At 56.5% G+C, this 16,248-nt stretch overlaps 2 pseudogenes; both read right to left on the minus strand.

Moving 5' to 3' along the window:
* Positions 1 to 7,051: 7,051 nt before the first annotated feature.
* Positions 7,052 to 7,171, minus strand: LOC148757149 (5S ribosomal RNA; annotated as a pseudogene).
* Positions 7,172 to 9,219: 2,048 nt separating this feature from the next.
* On the minus strand, positions 9,220 to 9,339 carry LOC148757150 (5S ribosomal RNA; annotated as a pseudogene).
* Between the last annotated feature and the right edge of the window lie 6,909 nt (positions 9,340 to 16,248).

A 16,248-nucleotide genomic window follows, 5' to 3' on the forward strand; every position in this document is an offset into this window, starting at 1 on the left:
CGAAGGGATCGAGATGACAGCCTCCGGGACTGAAGAGGACTGAGAAGAGGGTGTGCGGGGGAGCCCTGGCCGAGGGGCCTGGTGTGCGGCCGGGGCTGCCAGCTTGTAGTGCCTGGCGGCTAACCCTCTGCTGGTCAGGGGGACCTTCGGCTGGCTGGGCGGCTGCAGAGAGGCAAGGGGCGGCAGGGGTTCGGAGGGAGCCACGCCGGGGCCGCGGCGCAAAAGGAGAGGCGAGCAAGAGCCTGCAGCTATTCCCAGGCGGTCTCCCATCCAAGTACTAACCAGGCCCCTCCCTGCTTAGCTCCCGAGATCAGACGAGATCTGGCGCGTGCAGGGTGGTGTGGCCTTAGGCGCTGGGACCCGGCTCCCGGCACTCCAAGAGCCTGCTCCCGACCTGCTTCTGAGCGCACGCCATGCTGCTGGGCCGCTCGGGTGGCGAGCATGTCTGCCCGAGCGCCTCCCGCCAGCTCCCCGCCTCCTCCAGACGCCGCTGGTGTGGGCGACGGGCTCCTCCTGGCCCGCAGCGAGGCCCCTTCGCGCCCCCCAGTGGCTCTAACGGGCCTCTGTCACTTCCCTGACTGTGACATATGTCTGGGCGCCCTGGCATCCTGGGCCTCCCCAGGCCCCGAAGGGCTTTTACCCCGCCCCCCTACCCCAACCCCTCTCATCTCCCCCCAGCCCCACAACCGCACACCCCCCTTGCTGCTGTGCTGTCCCCACCTCTCAGGGCCACCGAGGGGGTCGCAGGGTCCTCTCAGTCCCCTCCACCCTAGGGACGTGCAACCCAGGCCCTGGCCCTGGCCGGCCCCACCCACTGGCCCAAAGCCAGGGAGAGCCACCCGCCACCAGGGGGCAGCACCTCCAGTCTGCCGCCACCCTTCCTCACACAGCCTTCTTTCTGGGTTCTCGCCCCTCGTCAGCGACCGGCGTCCCGCCCGATCACTGTTCACTTCACTGGCTACACGTCACCTCTCCTGACCCAGGGAGGTGAGAGAGAGGATGAGAGAAGGCCAGAGACGGAGCAAGAGAGAGGCGGAGAGAGACAGACGGGGACTGTGGGGACAGACTCGCAGAGAGCACTCTCCAGGCTCTGGGCCTCGCGTGGAGGGGTGCTGCGTGCGGGCTGCATGGATATCAGCTGTGACCGCTTGGCCATCAGCTGTTGCCAGTTGGCCATTGGCCACCGGCAGAGCTGCGGTGGCCAAGCTAGGAAGCGCGGATTGTGGACTGCAAATTGCAGAGGGGCGCGGACTGCAGTTGGCCGGCTTGGTGGGTCGGTAGGTTGGTGGGTCTGTTGGTTGGCAGAGAATCGGCCGGCAGGCTGGGGATCGGGCGGCTCCGGCTTGCCGAGTCTCCGAGCCAGCCGCCCGTGAGACATGGTGCTATGAGCCCCCTATCCGTGGTCTGTTGGTGTTCCCTCTTGGCCTCGCCAAATCCTGCATTCTTGTGCGGGCAGAGGGGCTAGAGTCCCCGCAGGACAGGGACAGACAGACAGAACGGGAGGAGGAGTAAGAGGGAGCGAGATGGAAATATGCTCGTATATGTACATGTGTGTATCTAGACATACAGAGAGACATGGACAGAGACAGAGAAAGAGGGGGCTGGCACGCGGGGAGAGAGCTCCTGAGCCAGAGCCAGAGCCCAACAGGCACGTCACAGAGCCCGACGGATATGGGGTGGGGGAGGGTGTGAGGGACGCACAGGCGGGCACACGGACTGTTACAGACGCACTGAGGCTGTGTTGAAGTGGCAGCTCCTCCACCGGAGTGTGGTCGTGCCCGGGGCTGGGCTCCGCTAAGGAGGCATTGCCCTGGCGTTGGCAGTCACCATTGAAGCCTCCGGGGCGGGCCGCCAGGGTCTCCGGAGGGCCTGTGGTCTCTGAGCCCCGCCCAGGCACCCGCCCGCGGGAGGAGAGTGGCAGCCCCCAGGCACCCTGGTTGTGAGGGTTGTGCGCCTGCGTGCCTGCTCTGCCCTTGTGGTGGTCTCCCCCGGAGTCGATGGCGCGTGGTGTGTTGGGGTGCTGCTCCCGCCGTCCCCTGGTTTGTCCCGGCTCTTTGTGCCCTGTGTTTCAGGGACACCGTGGCCGGCGGGAAGGGAGGGCTCCTGGCTCTTGTGGGAGACGGGAGGGGACGCGCTGTGACGGGCCAGCCGCCACGAGTCGATCAGTACCTGAATGGGGGAGTGGGAATGAAATAAAAGACACACACAAATGCTAATGCGGCCGGTCTTCAGTCATGCTGAAGCCCTGAGTTTATTATCTCTAACCAATATATACAATTTGAGTACGTGCAGTTAAACGAAGAAGATATGCATTATCTCAGCGAAAGTAAATCTTTCCAGCTTCAACCTTACTTTGACATAGAAGATACAAGGTCACTGAAACTCACAAAAGTAAATATTTCAAGGAGACAGACTCTACTAATTGTCTAGAAAGCCCTTAGTTTTCTGTGTCTGGGAACTGGCCGTTTTCACCACATTCCTCAGCAGCCGTTAGGCGCTTCTCAGATAAGGCAGAGACAATGTTATGGGGGCAGAAACCGAGCCAGTCTGCAAGGTTCAGGGTTGCAAGAAACCATGGCTCCCCACATCTCCCCCTTTTTTATTTTATAAAAGCAAAGTCCATCCAGCCAGGATGGCGAGGTGACGGTGCCTGACTTAGGCATCCCAGGACGCCTGCCTCAACTTACCCGTCATTGGTACTCATATTTTATTAATACAAGCCCTGTCTTAGGTGTTGAAGCGGCTCCCAAGTATTTACCCGTCTTTGGCTAATCCGCCCCTTTAAATGCATGGGGGAGAAAGACTTAAGGCTTCGCCTTGAGCTCAAGCTGATGGATGTCAGCTCGTAAGTCTAACATTTTGTTGATGAAACATCTGATGAGGATAGGGAGTAGGCACAGAACCAAGCAGACACAGATGCCCAATGTAAGAAATATTATAACAGAATGGGTAATATAAGGCATAGAGGGCAAAACACTCCTAAGAACATCAACAAACTCAGAGGCAGCCTGAGCTGCATCAAATTTTAAAGGTTCAGCTTCTCTCATACTTTGAATTTTATCATGAAGCCAGCTTTTTTTTATACACACAGAAACAAGAAGGTTACATAAAGCGGCTGAGGCAGCAAGTACAGATTAGTTACGTTTTCTCAAAGTTTGGCCCTGACTGTCTTTATTTCTTTGGTAATTTCTCATCCCCAGAACAGCAGGTGTCTGTTTGTTCTTTATGCTTATCGGAGTTTCCCTTAGCGATCCTCCCAAACTCTGCTTGAAGTTACATTTTCTTAACCCTTAATGCTCCAATTCCCTACATATCCCCCTTTTTTATTTTTTATTTTTGAGATCGTGTCTGGCTTAGGTAGTCAGTAGAGACATTTTCACTTACCCGTCATTGGATATCAATCATCAAAGCGATCGACTCCTGTCTTAGGTTGTAAAAACGCTTACTGATCATTACCCGTCATTGGCTACCAATCTCCTTTGAGGAAAGCCAGAGACAGCAGTGGCTTTTCCCAGGCAGGGGGAAGGGGAGGCAAGGCTCCTTTTTGGATCTTTTAAGGCAGCTCATTGGGGGTCCCCACTCGGTTTTGCCTGGCTTAGGTTGTATCTCCCGTGAGATATCTTACCCGTCTTTGGCTGTAAACCATCTTTTGGGGACCAGACAGAGAGACATAAGGTGTAAAATATAGAGATAAGCAAAGTTTCTAAAAAGGCACAGTCTTACAGACTCTTCTTTCCTTAAGGAAAGACAGGGGGGACAGTCGGCTAGGCTGTTGTGTGACTACATCTCCCCCTTTTTTTTTTTTTTTGAAGTATGAGAAACACAGAACGTGTAGTTATTTCATTTACAGCCTGTCGGAGGGCTATTTGTCCACATCTGAGGACTATGTAAAATAAACAGAACAATAAACAGAATAGCAATATCTCCAGCAAACCCTCTACCCAAAGTCTTTATCCATTTAACAGGGTCTGAAGTGGAAAGTCCTTTTGTAGCTGTAGAAAGTGAGAGCTTTTCCACACCCTAGGGGCGTGGATGGGTATCTATAGATGTCTCCCAGTAGCTTTTGGAAATCATTTAATGTTTTTAAACAATGTCGCCGGATTTGTATTTTTTGAGGCACAATGGCCTGAGGCATTAAACAATATCCCAGATAAGAGTAAGGAGGCACTTGCTGAATTTTTTTTTTTTGGGGGGCTATAACCAGCCCATAATTGTGGAGCTTTTTTTGTAAGTGAGCAAAAGCAGCAAGCAACTTTGGTTCACAAGAGTGGGCAAGAAGTATGTCATCCATGTAGTGGATGATGTAAATATCTGAAAATGTCCTTTAGGTAGGTTTTATAGCAGCTGATACAAATTTTTGACATAATGTAGGGCTACTAGCCATTTTTTGAGGTAGCACTAGCCAATGATATCTCTTAAAAGGTTTTTGTAAATTAACAGAAGGAACACTGAAAGCAAATCTAGGGCAGTCATCAGGATTTAAAGGTATAGTATAAAAACAATCTTTTAAGTCCAAAACAATTTTATATGTGTTTTTTGGTATGGCTGTAGGACAGGGCAAGCCTGTCTGTAAGGCTCCCATTAATTCCATGGTTTTATTAACTTTTTTTAAATCTTGTCATAATCTCCACTTACCAGATTTTTTTTTTATAATATCAAAAATGGGATAATTCCAGGGAGAATTGGAGGAAGCAATGTGTCCCTTTTAAAGTTGGTCCTGTACTAGCAGCTTGTAAACTCTTTTGTAGGGGGGACCTTTGATCTTTTACGCCTGGTAATTGTCTCATTGTCACAGGGGCTACAACAGGGGCCTCGGGCAGTGGATCTAGCCCTGCAACTACACTTGGAGGAGAGCTTAATTGTAACCTAGGCTTCTATTTTGATTGAGATTTTAATAAAGGCCCAGTCTGTTGAGCCTGGACTAATTGCATTTGAACAGAGAGGGAAGTGAGTGCAGCTTGTAATCTTTGCACCTCTGCTTCCAAGGGGGATCTTTACCCCGAGGATTCCATTGATTTCTAAAAGGAATCTGGGGACTCCGAGGACAATTTCCTTCGTCCACAGCAACTTTAAGCTCAATCAGCTGTCCCTGAATCTTTTTTAGCTGATCTGCAAAAGAAAGTGTAGTGCCTGCAGGTTGTCTGCCTTCTTGAGCCATAGCCACCAAAGGAGGGTATTTGTTCCTATTATGTTTGGCTGCTTCATCCTCTAAGTCTTTCTGATCCTGAGAGTCTAAATCTTCCCAGTCCTCGACCGGAGGTTCCTGATAAATAGGCTCTGTATCTTTAAAAAATTCTTCTGTGGGTTTGGCTTCCTCCCCCTTTTCTCTCTCTGCCAGAGAAGCGGCAGATGAAAGAATTTCTTCATTGCCAGCTTGTTTTACTTTCTCTAGCTTACAGCTCTTACGCCTGAGATCTAAACAATCTCTAATCAAGGTCCACAACCCGAATGTTTCTACAGGGATCTGCTGAGGTCCGTGGGCAGCATAATAATCTTGTAACTGCTCTCCCACTTTCTCCCAAGTTTCCAGACTGACAGTGCCTTCTTCTGGAAACCATGGACAAACTTCTTTTACAAATTCTAAAAACTTATCTAACTGTTCTCTGCTCACCCGACTGCCACGGGCGGCAAGCAATTTCTTAAGTCCTCTAACATACAGGTCCTTGCTGCTAGCGTGACCCATCCTTCACCCTAACTCGGCCCTTCTTTCAAACAAAGAAAACACTCTGATGCCCGTCTGGCCGTGCCCCTCGCGGAGCCAAATCTGTCTTAGCTAGAGGCGCTCCGGTATAACCCCCCGGACAGGTAGACAGAAGTCCAGTCACCGTTATGCCGTATGACAGAACCGGAACCGCAGATTAGGGCCCAATCAAGCTCCGTAACACGAAGTCGTGGAGCTATCACTCACTCACACATTCATTCGACCGAGGGGTATTGTGCCTTACTCACCACGCATCCACTGATAAGCTCTCTACGAGCTGGGCCCTCGCCACGTGGTGTTCCTCACTGTTACCCCCGTATTCAGGTCCCTGTTCGGGCGCCAAGTGTGACGGGCCAGCCGCCACGAGTCGATCAGTACCTGAATGGGGGAGTGGGAATGAAATAAAAGACACACACAAATGCTAATGCGGCCGGTCTTCAGTCATGCTGAAGCCCTGAGTTTATTATCTCTAACCAATATATACAATTTGAGTACGTGCAGTTAAACGAAGAAGATATGCATTATCTCAGCGAAAGTAAATCTTTCCAGCTTCAACCTTACTTTGACATAGAAGATACAAGGTCACTGAAACTCACAAAAGTAAATATTTCAAGGAGACAGACTCTACTAATTATCTAGAAAGCCCTTAGTTTTCTGTGTCTGGGAACTGGCCGTTTTCACCACATTCCTCAGCAGCCGTTAGGCGCTTCTCAGATAAGGCAGAGACAATGTTATGGGGGCAGAAACCGAGCCAGTCTGCAAGGTTCAGGGTTGCAAGAAACCATGGCTCCCCACAACGCGCGGGGGTGTGGGGCGAGGTGCCTGCCAGCGGAGACAGAAGACTCCGGTGGGGCGGGGCGGGTGGGCGTCCCGTTTGCCCGAGGACACGCCGATCCTGTGTGTCGGGTCCCGGGGGCAGGCGCAGGGATGGGCGTGCCCTGGGCTCGGGCCGAGGTGCAAAGCACCGGCACGTCCTGGGATGGAGAGAGCCTGGTGGAGGCCTGCGCCGGCAGGCAGCCCTGGGCTTGGGCGTTGGGGGTTGCGGCGGCGGCAGGGTCGGGGAGCGAGAGGGAGCCCTGCGATGGCGGTGGCGGCGGCGGCGGCGACCGAGACGCGGCTGACTGCTGCAGGCTGACGGCCTGCCTCGGCGAAGAGCACTAAGAAGAGGGAGTGGGGGGGAGCCCTGGCCGACAGGCCTGGTGTGCGGCCGGGGATGCGAGCTTGTAGTGCCGGGCGACTGACCCTCCTCTGGCCAGGGGGACCTTCGGCTGCCTGGGCGGCTGCAGAGGGGCAAAGGGCGGCAGGGGTTCGGAGGGAGCCACGCCGGGGCGGCGGCGCAAAAGGAGAGGCGAGCAAAAGCCTGCAGCTATTCCCAGGCGGTCTCCCATCCAAGTACTAACCAGGCCCCTCCCTGCTTAGCTCCCGAGATCAGAGGAGATCGGGCGCGTTCAGGGTGGTATGGCCGTAGACGCTGGGACCCGGCTCCCCGCGCCCCAAGAGCCTGCTCCCGGCCTGCCTCTGACCGCGCGCCGTGCTGCTGGGCCGCTAGGGTGGCGAGCACGTCTGCCCGAGCGCCTGCCGCCCGCTCCCCGCCTCCTCCGGACGCCGCTGGTGTGGGCGACGGGCTACTCCTGGCCCGCAGCGAGGCCCCTTCGCGCCCCCCAGTGGCTCCACGGGCCTCTGTCACTTCCCTGACTGTGACATATGTCTGGGCGCCCTGGCATCCTGGGCCTCCCCAGGCCCCGAAGGGCTTTCACCCCGCCCCCCTACCCCAACCCCTCTCATCTCCCCCCAGCCCCACAACCGCACACCCCCCTTGCTGCTGTGCTGTCCCCACCTCTCAGGGCCACCGAGGGGGTCGCAGGGTCCTCTCAGTCCCCTCCGGCCCTAGGGACGTGCAACCCAGGCCCTGGCCCTGACCGGACCCATCCACAGGCCCAAAGCCAGGGAGAGCCACCCGCGCCACCAGGGTGCAGCATCTCCAGTCTGCAGCCACCCTTCGTCACAAGCCTTCAGTCTGGGCCCTGGAACCCTCGTCAGCGACCGGAGCCCCGCCCGATGTCCGGTCCCTTCACTGGCTACACGTCACCTCTCCTGACCCAGGGAGGTGAGAGAGAGGATGAGAGAAGGCCAGAGACGGAGCAAGAGAGAGGCGGAGAGAGACAGACGGGGACTGTGGGGACAGACTCGCAGAGAGCACTCTCCAGGCTCTGGGCCTCGCGTGGAGGGGTGCTGCTTGGGGGCTGCATGGTCATCAGCTGTGACCGCTTGGCCATCAGCTGTTGCCAGTTGGCCACTGGCCACCGGAGGAGCTGCGGTGGCCAAGCTAGGAAGCGCGGATGGTGGACTGCAAATTGCAGAGGGGCGCGGATTGCAGTGGGCCCGCTTGGCGGGTCGACGGGCGGTGTGTCGGTGGGTTGGCAGAGAAGCGGCCGACAGGTTGGGGATCGGGCGGCTCCGGCTTGCCGTGTCTCCGAGCCAGCCGCCCGTGAGACATAGTGCTATGAGCCCCCTATCCGTGGCTCTGTTGGTGTTCCCTCTTGGCCTCGCCATATCCTGCGTTCTTGTGCGGGCAGAGGGACTAGAGTCCCCGCAGGACAGGGACCGACAGAGAGAACGGGAGGAGGAGAAAGAGGGAGCGAGATCGAAATATACACCTATATGTACCTGTATGTACCTAGACATACAGAGAGACATGGACAGAGACAGAGAAAGAGGGGGCTGGCACGCGGGGAGAGAGCTCCTGAGCCAGAGCCAGAGCCCAACAGGCACGTCACAGAGCCAGAGAGACATGGGGTGGGGGAGGGGGGAGGGACGCACAAGCGGGCACACGGACTGGGACAGACGCACTGACGCTGCTTTGAAGTGGCAGCTTCTCAACCGAAGTGTGGTCATGCCCGTGGCTGGGCTCCACTAAGGAGGCAGTGCCCGGGCATTGAAAGTCACCCTTGAAGCCCCCGGGCCGGGCGGGAGGGCCAGTGGGCTCCGAGCCCCGCCCAGGAACCCCCCGCCCCGCGGGAGGAGAGTGGCAGCCCACAGGCACCCTGGTTGAGAGTGTTGTGTGCCTGCGTGCCTGCACTTCCCCTTGTGGTGGTCTCTCCTGGAGTCCGAGGGCGTGCGGTGTGTTGGGGTGCTCCTCCCTCAGTCCCCTGCTTTGTCCCGGCTCTTTGTACCCTGTGTGTTGGGGCCACTGCGGGAAGGGAGGGTTCCTGGCTCTTGTGGGCGATGGGAGGGGGCGCGCGGGGGTGTGGGGAGAGGTGCCTGCCGGCGGAGACACAGGCTCGGCTAACTGCTGCTGGCTGACTGCCTGCCTCAGCGAAGAGGACTAAGAAGAGGGTGTGGGGGTGAGCCCTGGCCGACGGGCCTGGTGTGCGGCCGGGGCTGCCAGCTTGTAGCGCCGGGTGGCTGACCGGCCTCTGGCCAGGGGGACCTTCGGCTGGATGGGCGGCTGCAGAGGGGCAAGGGGCGGCAGGGGTTCGGAGGGAGCCACGCAGGGGCGGCGGCGCAAAAGGAGAGGCGAGCAAAAGCCTACAGGTATTCCCAGGCGGTCTCCCATCCAAGCACTAACCAGGCCCCTCCCTGCTTAGCTCCCGAGATCAGAGGAGATCGGGCGCGTTCAGGGTGGTATGGCCATAGACGATGGGACTCGGCTCCCCGCGCCCCAAGAGCCTGCTCCCGGCCTGCCTCGTGAGCGCCCGCCATGCAGATGCGCGGCTCCGGTGGCGAGCATCGACCTGCTGGCCGGCTCTGCCAGCACCGCGTCCCCCCCCCCCCAGTCCGGCTCCCCGCCTCTTCCGAATGCCCCTGGCGTGGGCGGCGGGCTACTCCTGGCCGGCAGCGAGGCCCCTTCGCGCCACCCGAGGCTCCATGGGACACTGCCACTTCCCTGATGGTGCCAGAAGTCGTGGAACTCTGGCATCCTGGGACTCCCCGGACCCAGACCGCCATACACCCCGCCCCCCTACCGCCACCAGGTTTACCAACAACCGCACCCCCAAGGCTGGGGGAGGCCTGCACCAGCAGGCAACCCTGGGCTTGGGAGTTGTGGGAGGACCCCGCGACGGCGGCTTGGGCGGCTGCGGAGGGGGGGGCTGCGGCGGCGGCGGCGGCGGCGGCAGCAGTGGCAGCGGGGGACGCGGCGGAGGCGAGGGAGGGTGGGGAGGTAGGCGATGGCAACCGCGAGGATGGCGCCAGGGCGGCGATGGCGGTGGCGACAATGGGGGCTTTGACGGTGGGCGCTGGGGCACGGGGGTCGATGGCGGCGGCGGCGGCGGCGTCGGCGGCAGCGGCGGGGGCGGAGGAGGCCGGGAGAGCAGAGGCGGGAGATTGAGGGAGTATGGCGATGGTGGCGGAGGCGGGCCTGGGGCGGGGGCGGGGGAGATGGCGGTGCAGGAGGCGGGGAGAGCAGAGGAGGGAGATTGAGGGAGTGCGGCAATGGCGGCGGCGGGGGCGGGGGTGGGGAAGAGGGCAGCGCTGGCGGCGGGGATGGGGAGCGCGGTGCTGGCGGCCGAGGGGGGGAGAGCAGAGGAGGGAGTTTGAGGGAGTACGGCGATGGCGGCAGCGGGGGCGGGGAGGGGGCGAGGGCAGCGCTGGCGGAGGGGGTGGGGAGCGCGGTGATCGCGGCGGCGGCGGGAGAAGCGGGGGCTGATCGCGAGCAGCGATGGCGGCGGCGGCGGCGGCGGCGGCTGCGGCGCGGGAGGGTTGCGAGGTCGGCGATGGAGGCGGCGGCAGCGTTGGGGGCTGTGTCGGCGGGCGCTGGGCGCGGGGAGGGTTGGCGCCGGCGGCGGCGGTAGCGGGGAAGAGGGCGGTGCTGGCGGCGGAGGAGGGGAGAGCAGAGGCGGGAGATTGAAGCAGTACAGCGATGGCGGTGGCGAGGGCGGGGGCAGGGGTGAGGTCAGCGCTGGAGGGGGGTGTGGGGAGCGCGGTGATGGCGGTGGATTTGGCGGTGGCGGCGGGGGCGAGGGCAGCGCTGTTGGCGGTGGCGGCGATCGAAGGTCGGCGAAGGGATCGAGATGACAGCCTCCGGGACTGAAGAGGACTGAGAAGAGGGTGTGCGGGGGAGCCCTGGCCGAGGGGCCTGGTGTGCGGCCGGGGCTGCCAGCTTGTAGTGCCTGGCGGCTAACCCTCTGCTGGTCAGGGGGACCTTCGGCTGGCTGGGCGGCTGCAGAGAGGCAAGGGGCGGCAGGGGTTCGGAGGGAGCCACGCCGGGGCCGCGGCGCAAAAGGAGAGGCGAGCAAGAGCCTGCAGCTATTCCCAGGCGGTCTCCCATCCAAGTACTAACCAGGCCCCTCCCTGCTTAGCTCCCGAGATCAGACGAGATCTGGCGCGTGCAGGGTGGTGTGGCCTTAGGCGCTGGGACCCGGCTCCCGGCACTCCAAGAGCCTGCTCCCGACCTGCTTCTGAGCGCACGCCATGCTGCTGGGCCGCTCGGGTGGCGAGCATGTCTGCCCGAGCGCCTCCCGCCAGCTCCCCGCCTCCTCCAGACGCCGCTGGTGTGGGCGACGGGCTCCTCCTGGCCCGCAGCGAGGCCCCTTCGCGCCCCCCAGTGGCTCTAACGGGCCTCTGTCACTTCCCTGACTGTGACATATGTCTGGGCGCCCTGGCATCCTGGGCCTCCCCAGGCCCCGAAGGGCTTTTACCCCGCCCCCCTACCCCAACCCCTCTCATCTCCCCCCAGCCCCACAACCGCACACCCCCCTTGCTGCTGTGCTGTCCCCACCTCTCAGGGCCACCGAGGGGGTCGCAGGGTCCTCTCAGTCCCCTCCACCCTAGGGACGTGCAACCCAGGCCCTGGCCCTGGCCGGCCCCACCCACTGGCCCAAAGCCAGGGAGAGCCACCCGCCACCAGGGGGCAGCACCTCCAGTCTGCCGCCACCCTTCCTCACACAGCCTTCTTTCTGGGTTCTCGCCCCTCGTCAGCGACCGGCGTCCCGCCCGATCACTGTTCACTTCACTGGCTACACGTCACCTCTCCTGACCCAGGGAGGTGAGAGAGAGGATGAGAGAAGGCCAGAGACGGAGCAAGAGAGAGGCGGAGAGAGACAGACGGGGACTGTGGGGACAGACTCGCAGAGAGCACTCTCCAGGCTCTGGGCCTCGCGTGGAGGGGTGCTGCGTGCGGGCTGCATGGATATCAGCTGTGACCGCTTGGCCATCAGCTGTTGCCAGTTGGCCATTGGCCACCGGCAGAGCTGCGGTGGCCAAGCTAGGAAGCGCGGATTGTGGACTGCAAATTGCAGAGGGGCGCGGACTGCAGTTGGCCGGCTTGGTGGGTCGGTAGGTTGGTGGGTCTGTTGGTTGGCAGAGAATCGGCCGGCAGGCTGGGGATCGGGCGGCTCCGGCTTGCCGAGTCTCCGAGCCAGCCGCCCGTGAGACATGGTGCTATGAGCCCCCTATCCGTGGTCTGTTGGTGTTCCCTCTTGGCCTCGCCAAATCCTGCATTCTTGTGCGGGCAGAGGGGCTAGAGTCCCCGCAGGACAGGGACAGACAGACAGAACGGGAGGAGGAGTAAGAGGGAGCGAGATGGAAATATGCTCGTATATGTACATGTGTGTATCTAGACATACAGAGAGACATGGACAGAGACAGAGAAAGAGGGGGCTGGCACGCGGGGAGAGAGCTCCTGAGCCAGAGCCAGAGCCCAACAGGCACGTCACAGAGCCCGACGGATATGGGGTGGGGGAGGGTGTGAGGGACGCACAGGCGGGCACACGGACTGTTACAGACGCACTGAGGCTGTGTTGAAGTGGCAGCTCCTCCACCGGAGTGTGGTCGTGCCCGGGGCTGGGCTCCGCTAAGGAGGCATTGCCCTGGCGTTGGCAGTCACCATTGAAGCCTCCGGGGCGGGCCGCCAGGGTCTCCGGAGGGCCTGTGGTCTCTGAGCCCCGCCCAGGCACCCGCCCGCGGGAGGAGAGTGGCAGCCCCCAGGCACCCTGGTTGTGAGGGTTGTGCGCCTGCGTGCCTGCTCTGCCCTTGTGGTGGTCTCCCCCGGAGTCGATGGCGCGTGGTGTGTTGGGGTGCTGCTCCCGCCGTCCCCTGGTTTGTCCCGGCTCTTTGTGCCCTGTGTTTCAGGGACACCGTGGCCGGCGGGAAGGGAGGGCTCCTGGCTCTTGTGGGAGACGGGAGGGGACGCGCTGTGACGGGCCAGCCGCCACGAGTCGATCAGTACCTGAATGGGGGAGTGGGAATGAAATAAAAGACACACACAAATGCTAATGCGGCCGGTCTTCAGTCATGCTGAAGCCCTGAGTTTATTATCTCTAACCAATATATACAATTTGAGTACGTGCAGTTAAACGAAGAAGATATGCATTATCTCAGCGAAAGTAAATCTTTCCAGCTTCAACCTTACTTTGACATAGAAGATACAAGGTCACTGAAACTCACAAAAGTAAATATTTCAAGGAGACAGACTCTACTAATTGTCTAGAAAGCCCTTAGTTTTCTGTGTCTGGGAACTGGCCGTTTTCACCACATTCCTCAGCAGCCGTTAGGCGCTTCTCAGATAAGGCAGAGACAATGTTATGGGGGCAGAAACCGAGCCAGTCTGCAAGGTTCAGGGTTGCAAGAAACCATGGCTCCCCACATCTCCCCCTTTTTTATTTTATAAAAGCAAAGTCCATCCAGCCAGGATGGCGAGGTGACGGTGCCTGACTTAGGCATCCCAGGACGCCTGCCTCAACTTACCCGTCATTGGTACTCATATTTTATTAATACAAGCCCTGTCTTAGGTGTTGAAGCGGCTCCCAAGTATTTACCCGTCTTTGGCTAATCCGCCCCTTTAAATGCATGGGGGAGAAAGACTTAAGGCTTCGCCTTGAGCTCAAGCTGATGGATGTCAGCTCGTAAGTCTAACATTTTGTTGATGAAACATCTGATGAGGATAGGGAGTAGGCACAGAACCAAGCAGACACAGATGCCCAATGTAAGAAATATTATAACAGAATGGGTAATATAAGGCATAGAGGGCAAAACACTCCTAAGAACATCAACAAACTCAGAGGCAGCCTGAGCTGCATCAAATTTTAAAGGTTCAGCTTCTCTCATACTTTGAATTTTATCATGAAGCCAGCTTTTTTTTATACACACAGAAACAAGAAGGTTACATAAAGCGGCTGAGGCAGCAAGTACAGATTAGTTACGTTTTCTCAAAGTTTGGCCCTGACTGTCTTTATTTCTTTGGTAATTTCTCATCCCCAGAACAGCAGGTGTCTGTTTGTTCTTTATGCTTATCGGAGTTTCCCTTAGCGATCCTCCCAAACTCTGCTTGAAGTTACATTTTCTTAACCCTTAATGCTCCAATTCCCTACATATCCCCCTTTTTTATTTTTTATTTTTGAGATCGTGTCTGGCTTAGGTAGTCAGTAGAGACATTTTCACTTACCCGTCATTGGATATCAATCATCAAAGCGATCGACTCCTGTCTTAGGTTGTAAAAACGCTTACTGATCATTACCCGTCATTGGCTACCAATCTCCTTTGAGGAAAGCCAGAGACAGCAGTGGCTTTTCCCAGGCAGGGGGAAGGGGAGGCAAGGCTCCTTTTTGGATCTTTTAAGGCAGCTCATTGGGGGTCCCCACTCGGTTTTGCCTGGCTTAGGTTGTATCTCCCGTGAGATATCTTACCCGTCTTTGGCTGTAAACCATCTTTTGGGGACCAGACAGAGAGACATAAGGTGTAAAATATAGAGATAAGCAAAGTTTCTAAAAAGGCACAGTCTTACAGACTCTTCTTTCCTTAAGGAAAGACAGGGGGGACAGTCGGCTAGGCTGTTGTGTGACTACATCTCCCCCTTTTTTTTTTTTTTTGAAGTATGAGAAACACAGAACGTGTAGTTATTTCATTTACAGCCTGTCGGAGGGCTATTTGTCCACATCTGAGGACTATGTAAAATAAACAGAACAATAAACAGAATAGCAATATCTCCAGCAAACCCTCTACCCAAAGTCTTTATCCATTTAACAGGGTCTGAAGTGGAAAGTCCTTTTGTAGCTGTAGAAAGTGAGAGCTTTTCCACACCCTAGGGGCGTGGATGGGTATCTATAGATGTCTCCCAGTAGCTTTTGGAAATCATTTAATGTTTTTAAACAATGTCGCCGGATTTGTATTTTTTGAGGCACAATGGCCTGAGGCATTAAACAATATCCCAGATAAGAGTAAGGAGGCACTTGCTGAATTTTTTTTTTTTGGGGGGCTATAACCAGCCCATAATTGTGGAGCTTTTTTTGTAAGTGAGCAAAAGCAGCAAGCAACTTTGGTTCACAAGAGTGGGCAAGAAGTATGTCATCCATGTAGTGGATGATGTAAATATCTGAAAATGTCCTTTAGGTAGGTTTTATAGCAGCTGATACAAATTTTTGACATAATGTAGGGCTACTAGCCATTTTTTGAGGTAGCACTAGCCAATGATATCTCTTAAAAGGTTTTTGTAAATTAACAGAAGGAACACTGAAAGCAAATCTAGGGCAGTCATCAGGATTTAAAGGTATAGTATAAAAACAATCTTTTAAGTCCAAAACAATTTTATATGTGTTTTTTGGTATGGCTGTAGGACAGGGCAAGCCTGTCTGTAAGGCTCCCATTAATTCCATGGTTTTATTAACTTTTTTTAAATCTTGTCATAATCTCCACTTACCAGATTTTTTTTTTATAATATCAAAAATGGGATAATTCCAGGGAGAATTGGAGGAAGCAATGTGTCCCTTTTAAAGTTGGTCCTGTACTAGCAGCTTGTAAACTCTTTTGTAGGGGGGACCTTTGATCTTTTACGCCTGGTAATTGTCTCATTGTCACAGGGGCTACAACAGGGGCCTCGGGCAGTGGATCTAGCCCTGCAACTACACTTGGAGGAGAGCTTAATTGTAACCTAGGCTTCTATTTTGATTGAGATTTTAATAAAGGCCCAGTCTGTTGAGCCTGGACTAATTGCATTTGAACAGAGAGGGAAGTGAGTGCAGCTTGTAATCTTTGCACCTCTGCTTCCAAGGGGGATCTTTACCCCGAGGATTCCATTGATTTCTAAAAGGAATCTGGGGACTCCGAGGACAATTTCCTTCGTCCACAGCAACTTTAAGCTCAATCAGCTGTCCCTGAATCTTTTTTAGCTGATCTGCAAAAGAAAGTGTAGTGCCTGCAGGTTGTCTGCCTTCTTGAGCCATAGCCACCAAAGGAGGGTATTTGTTCCTATTATGTTTGGCTGCTTCATCCTCTAAGTCTTTCTGATCCTGAGAGTCTAAATCTTCCCAGTCCTCGACCGGAGGTTCCTGATAAATAGGCTCTGTATCTTTAAAAAATTCTTCTGTGGGTTTGGCTTCCTCCCCCTTTTCTCTCTCTGCCAGAGAAGCGGCAGATGAAAGAATTTCTTCATTGCCAGCTTGTTTTACTTTCTCTAGCTTACAGCTCTTACGCCTGAGATCTAAACAATCTCTAATCAAGGTCCACAACCCGAATGTTTCTACAGGGATCTGCTGAGGTCCGTGGGCAGCATAATAATCTTGTAACTGCTCTCCCACTTTCTCCCAAGTTTCCAGACTGACAGTGCCTTCTTC

The sequence above is a fragment of the Rhinolophus sinicus genome, chromosome 9, assembly GCF_057876585.1.
Source record: "Rhinolophus sinicus isolate RSI-liver-muscle chromosome 9, RSI-T2T, whole genome shotgun sequence".
In the NCBI taxonomy this organism is placed as follows: domain Eukaryota; kingdom Metazoa; phylum Chordata; class Mammalia; order Chiroptera; family Rhinolophidae; genus Rhinolophus; species Rhinolophus sinicus.